At 32.8% G+C, this 6214-nt stretch overlaps 1 long non-coding RNA gene across 1 annotated transcript; it reads right to left on the minus strand.

Moving 5' to 3' along the window:
- Nucleotides 1–3906: 3906 nt before the first annotated feature.
- Nucleotides 3907–4530, minus strand: LOC149959831 (uncharacterized). Its single transcript, XR_016478399.1, has 3 exons — nt 4375–4530; nt 4163–4312; nt 3907–4071 (listed from the first exon to the last, which is right to left on the minus strand). It is a non-coding gene; the product is annotated as an uncharacterized LOC149959831 (long non-coding RNA).
- Nucleotides 4531–6214: the final 1684 nt, after the last annotated feature.

A 6214-nucleotide genomic window follows, 5' to 3' on the forward strand; every position in this document is an offset into this window, starting at 1 on the left:
ACGAAGTGACGTCATCACAAGTAGAAAATCTTCCCCTAACGAGGCGCTGTCAAAGGCTACGTGTGACGCGTTAGCGAGCGGACGCAAAACGGCGACGAAGCCCGTAATGCAGTCTGTCTTGTGAATAGCTCTCAGTAAGACTTTTGCATGTGAAGAATAGGAAGTGTTACAGTTATGTTCCAATATTATACACTTATGGATTATCGTATATTTCATTATCTATCACCAATATCCCACTATTTGGCTTTCCGTTGCTAAGCAACGCTTTTGGAAAATGTTAATGTTTAGGGTTAGTTTCTCTTTTCAGTGTATCAGTCGCGAGCCAGAATTTCCAACGCGGTACTGATGAGCTCCAAATAGGGTGAAACCGGTCTAGCGCTTGGAAATTCTGACTATTTGATTACCATTTTAATTGACCGATTTGTAAAATAATTTACTTTTAAGGGTATCTAATGTTTTTAACTTTTTATCGATATAAAATGTCTAATATCAGTATACAATAAACATACTACAAAACCTTAATAGTGTTACATTGTTAATCAGTTTAAACTAGTCTAGAGGTTAAGTTTTACTTTAAGATTCGAAAAAATGAGGTGAAAATGCCGCTTTATTTAAATTTGCAAACATTATTAGACTAATCATGGAATTAAACCTTCTTTTAGGAAAAATACGGAAAACTTTCCGGAAAAAAGGACTCGGTCAAATTTCCGACTTACACCACTACTAAAAATGTATTAAACTGTCTTTCAGCAATCACTGAGATTAAAATAAGCCTATACTGGCAGTTATTCTGCCAGATGCTCTTTCAAGAGCTATTGTTATTCAAATTAAGATAAGTAATTAATTCTAAGCCCCATAAGCGTGCTATTAAATATATTTTCTAACTATAATACAGAATTTTCTCGTTATGTATTAGCCTAGCTGATTATTATTATTATTATTATTATTATGTTAAGACTGGAAGGATTGGCAAATATTGATCAAAATTAGGAAATGTTAAAGACTGAATCTGGCTTAGAAGGTACTTTTCACTGTCTCTCAAACTGAATTTCATTATCTATTAGATCAAAATGGGCATGCAGTGTCATTTATTACAAAAGGATTAGGCAAGACTATTTACATAAAGAGTAGATTTCCAGAGCTAGCTTAACTCCAAGTGACATAAGTTATTAGTTCTAAGGATCTAAATGTAATTTTCATCCTTCATAGTAAAGTATTGTCTATTGGTTACATTCTTTATGATAAATCTGAAATGATTTGTTTTTTTAATCTTACGATTATTTTAATTAAAATTACACGGTTGGTAATATATGACCTATCGTTCAGTTTAAAGAGCCAGATATTTAATCCAAAATGTTTTATAGAAAAATTATAATAGTGCTGTAAATCGGAAATTTTTTCGATTTACAACATGGATGAGGTAGGACTGATGACGAATTAGATTTAACTTAAAAATTCCCTTTCTTGACTAGTGTTGCTATTTTTATAGCAGCACTTTTTGTAGTAAACCCTTTTAATTTAAAACTCACTACCTATAGGCTCGTGGCCGAACCACAGTTGTCTCTATCACTGTGGGAAAGTTTAAAATTCCCAAATATTATGACGTCACGCAGTCTCATGCGCAAGGGCGCTGCGCGTTAGTGTACGAGCTTCTCTAGAGCTACCGTCGAGTTTACGTCGCCCCCTTTCTAAATATATCTCCCCTTCCTTCTTTCTCTATGTTTAAACTGATTAACAATGTAACACTATTAATGTTTTGTAGTACGTTTACTGTTATTAGACATTTTATATCGATAAAAACATAAAAACATAAAAACATTAAAAACCCTTAAAAAGTAATTTGTTTCCATTTTTTATTTTCCGATTTGCGGAAAATTTTCCGCATTTTATTTTTCCGGAAAATTAACAACGCTAGAAAAATAGTTTAAACGTAGAATTAAGAAGAAGTAACTTGTAATCCATCAAGTTAAATTATTTCCATTTCAATTCAAAATCTGATAGATTTATAAAAAAAATATTGCTTTGGTCTTCAAGCATAATTTTGGGAAATATTTAAATATTTTTCATGCGAGGGGCTGATCACTCACCGTAATCGGTGTAAAATCCTGCCGCTTTGACTGCACTAAAGTGATTACGTAATCGATTGCAGATTTAGCACTACCAAAGGCTGTAATCGCTGTAATCGGTGTACAGAATTTGAGGAAGTGGTTATCTCTCATTTTCATGTATAATTATAACAGTGGCGTATCCAGAATTTGCGCCCCCTCCCACAAGGAATTAAATTCATCTAAAATAAAGACTCAAGAACCGCAGCTGTATACCATTGAATTGGGAATAATACTGCTAGAATTACAGTTACGGTTGCCATGCTTACGCTGGACCTGTTCTGATAAGACTGTACGAAATTCACCTTTATAATTAGGCGGTAGCGTCATCTATATTTTGTAAAGTTATATGGCTAAAAATAAATAATTATTAGCTAACTCACCGTAACTTGAGTTAAAAAGGATCGTGTTGACAGAATAAAATTATTTTTAAACAACTTCAAAGGTTTGTTTGTTAAGAGTAATCATACATTTCAATTTCGCATCAGATTCGCTCAAAAATTCAATTGCAATATAGTTGCCACCACTAACGTCTCCTTATGGAACGAAATTGGTCCCGCGCCAGCCAGATTTAGATGTACCTCTATGTATTCCCAACTCAATGCTGTTCGCTAGCGAAACGGGTATAGGCGGCGCCACAGTCGCTACCCCTGCAGCTTGGTTTGTCTGCGTACTTTGTTGATCAAAACAAACGATTAATATGGCGGATTGTAGGCGCAGAGGTAGCATAAATTGCCTTTTTGTAGTAATACTGCCTTTAAAAATATTACAATTCGAGTAAATGGTGAGAAAAGAACGTTGGAGTTATCGTTTCACAATTTTCCGAAATGCAAAAATCTTTTTAATGTGTGGTTAACTAATATAAAATCAGGGAAGATGCCTAGTTAGTGGGCACAGATTTGCAGCGCCCATTTTAAAGATAAAGACTTTTTAGAAAGAAATGGTGAGACACAAATTTTACTTGTTATTACTGATTTTAAAGTTAATATTATTAAATATATATCATAATAACTGTCATTTAGATGAAGAGAATTCAAGAGACGCATGAAATGCAGTGCCATTCCAAGCAATAATTTACCATGTAGACTTATTTCAAATCCAATGTAACTAAATAAAAAGAGAGGACCCTACGTTTTGTGAATCGTTTTAAAGGTGATCTGTTTTATTATATACTGCAAAATAAGGAAATGCTAATGAATTAAATTAATTTTAGGTCAAGCCGTTCGATTGTCATTATCGCTGGAAAATATTACATTTGAGGCCCACAAAATTATGCGTTAAAAGGGCATATTTTTCTATTTTGTATTGGACCCCAATTTTCCTATCTTTGCCACCCTGATGGTTCGGTATGAATTTTCAAGTTGATTAATAACATTTCGAGCTATTGCCGCAGATCCCAATATGATTAAAAAATAATACAGTAAATTCAAATGGTTTTTATTTTTAATACTTATTTGCATATCTTAACATTTTATTCACTTCTATTGTAATTTCTAATTAAGTGGTTTCTTCAATGAATTTAATTGTTTTTAACTTTGAATTAATTCTATAATACATTTGTTTTTGCCTTTTTTGTTAACATGGCTTTGAGTAGAAAATTCATAACATAAATAGTTCAGTTCATTTGTTATCTACAAATACTAATTGGCCAAAATTTAAAATAGGAACTAATTTAACATATTAAAAATATAACTTTCCTTGACTAGAAGTGTAAATTTAATTATAAGTTTTCTTTAACTAAAATCTAAAATAAAAATTATATATTTGGACAACGTTTTTCTTCAAATATTGTCAGTCTCTCTTAATATCAATTAAAAATTGCCCTTGAGAGAATAGACAAAAAAATGAAAAGGCCTAGCTGAATTTTTCCATAGTAGCCTCTACAGTCGTTAGCCAGTAGATTCCTTCCTTTCCAACTTCTTCCCTACAAATGGACTCTCCACAAATATTTCATCCCGACTAAAAGCTAGAAATAAATTTTTGAGACTAACTAAGTGACCAAATAAGAGTACATAAACCTTTTTGAGCCAGATAAATTTAACCCTCGCAACTCTAACCATTTTATTACCGTACAATACTGAAGGCACAGTTAGTTCTTTTCCTTCATTTTACCCCACTTCTAAAGTCAGAAAGTTGGGATAGCTCTCAGTATCTTTATATATAAAATAGACCAGCAATTTACTGCATGTTTGCAAAAGCCTGAATTTCTAGAATAATAAGTAAAACAGGTTACATTAAAGAATTGGGTTTTAATAAAAAATATATTTACCCACTATTGCATGAACAATGGACACTTTCAATGCTGTGTTTTCCATCACCAACTTCAAATTTTAACTTTTGTTTTAAGCATCCGCACACCTTATTCTATGGATCAAGAGTAGACTACTCTCCAATATACTTAAAAATTTCAAGCATGGAGCGATTCACTAATATACCAAATAAAATTATTTAAAATACATTATACATTATACAAAATGCTCAAGCTACTAGTCTATGAAATTAGAACAATCTGGGCTTGTTCTAATGTGAAGATAATAATAAATTTCCTACATACCTTTAAAACTTTCAAACTGATCCCGTGTATGAATTCTCCAAGGCCTACTCATAATGTTATTAAACTCGAATATTTATACTTATATTTACGAATTCAATACCTATTGACAGTTCAAAATTAATAAATAAATGTCGTATATACACCTTTGTTAATACAAAACATTCGAACACGCTTTAAAAAATATGCTAAAATCGTTAGTAAAATGTTTTAATTGATGTTATAAAACGCGCATTTTCGCATAACGCCATTACCCGTATCACCCAAATATAGTTCTAGGCAGTGTGACTAGGTGGCGCAGCTGTAGTTTTCGGTGGCGAATACGATGAAAAGGTTATGCTTTGTTCCGAATGTTACTTAATGATTTACAGTAAACGCAATTTAATTAATCCTCAACGGTGGTATGAGATTGAGGGAAATGAATTTGCCTAGTAGTAGCCTAGCATAGGCTAAAGAAGTTATACGGCACAGACTGGAAACAAAACAAAACGCTAATTTACCTACCAGGTTTGGAATCGTCAATTCGTCATGTACCCTGCTTTAGCAGCTTTATATAATACAAATCATCATATCGAGATACAGTGGGACAAAATAAACTTATGGTATGGTTAGACATGAGTATACATGGAAGTCAATCAAATAGAAATCTCGATATAATACAGATATTATTTAATTTAATTGAATATGGAAAATAATCTTAAACTATATTTTTCTGTAATACATGGAATATAAGTATAATGATAATCCGCGACCTACCATTAAAAATGGCCAAAAACGCGCCCCCTTGAAAATGTGCACCCGGGGCCATTGCCCCCCCCCCTCGCCCCCCCCCCCGGTAGATACTGGTTTATAATAATTATCATTGACTTTCCTCAAATTATTGTGCATATTTTATGAATTAAATATGACATATTTGAAAATATTTTTATTTTAGTTAGAGCACTGCAAACTAGAGTCTGACGCCTATGTAAAATGGTCGGGGGCAGCCTTACTCATTTTCAGAGCGTTCAGAGAAGGCGCGCCGACCAACTAGTTTCGTAAAACGAAAACGTATTTCACTGACAGTATGCATGTGTTTGTCCTTTGAAAATAAAGTTTGAAAGAGTGTTTTGTTTCTAACAATCGATGGGTTTTCTCTTTAGATAAAAGACAAAATTGTTTTGACAACGTTGTAGCACAAAAATTGAACGTGTAATTTTGGGAAAGAAAAGGATTTTTAACGAAATATTCGTTCGCTCGCTTCCTTAGAATTCGGGTATGGGACTCCGTACGTGATTCGAAAGTAATTTATTTTAGGATTTTAATACTACAGTGAAAGAGCCTATGGACATATAAAATATTTCCACAAATCTAATGAATGTAATTAGAGGATCATTAATTAATTCAAATTATTACCGGTGTCATATTTTTTAATTGAACCAAAACGAGATTAAAGCATTTGTATTTTTACAGAGTTACTAAAATGAGTGCCCTTAGGTCATTTCCCATTCTGGATAACTTTTTTTTTACGGTATCCCCGCAATGATAATTCCGGCGCTACAAGACAGTCGATGCCAAA

The sequence above is a fragment of the Leiobunum rupestre genome, chromosome 2 (genome assembly GCF_980474605.1).
Source record: "Leiobunum rupestre chromosome 2, qqLeiRupe1.1.hap1, whole genome shotgun sequence".
Taxonomy (NCBI): domain Eukaryota; kingdom Metazoa; phylum Arthropoda; class Arachnida; order Opiliones; family Sclerosomatidae; genus Leiobunum; species Leiobunum rupestre.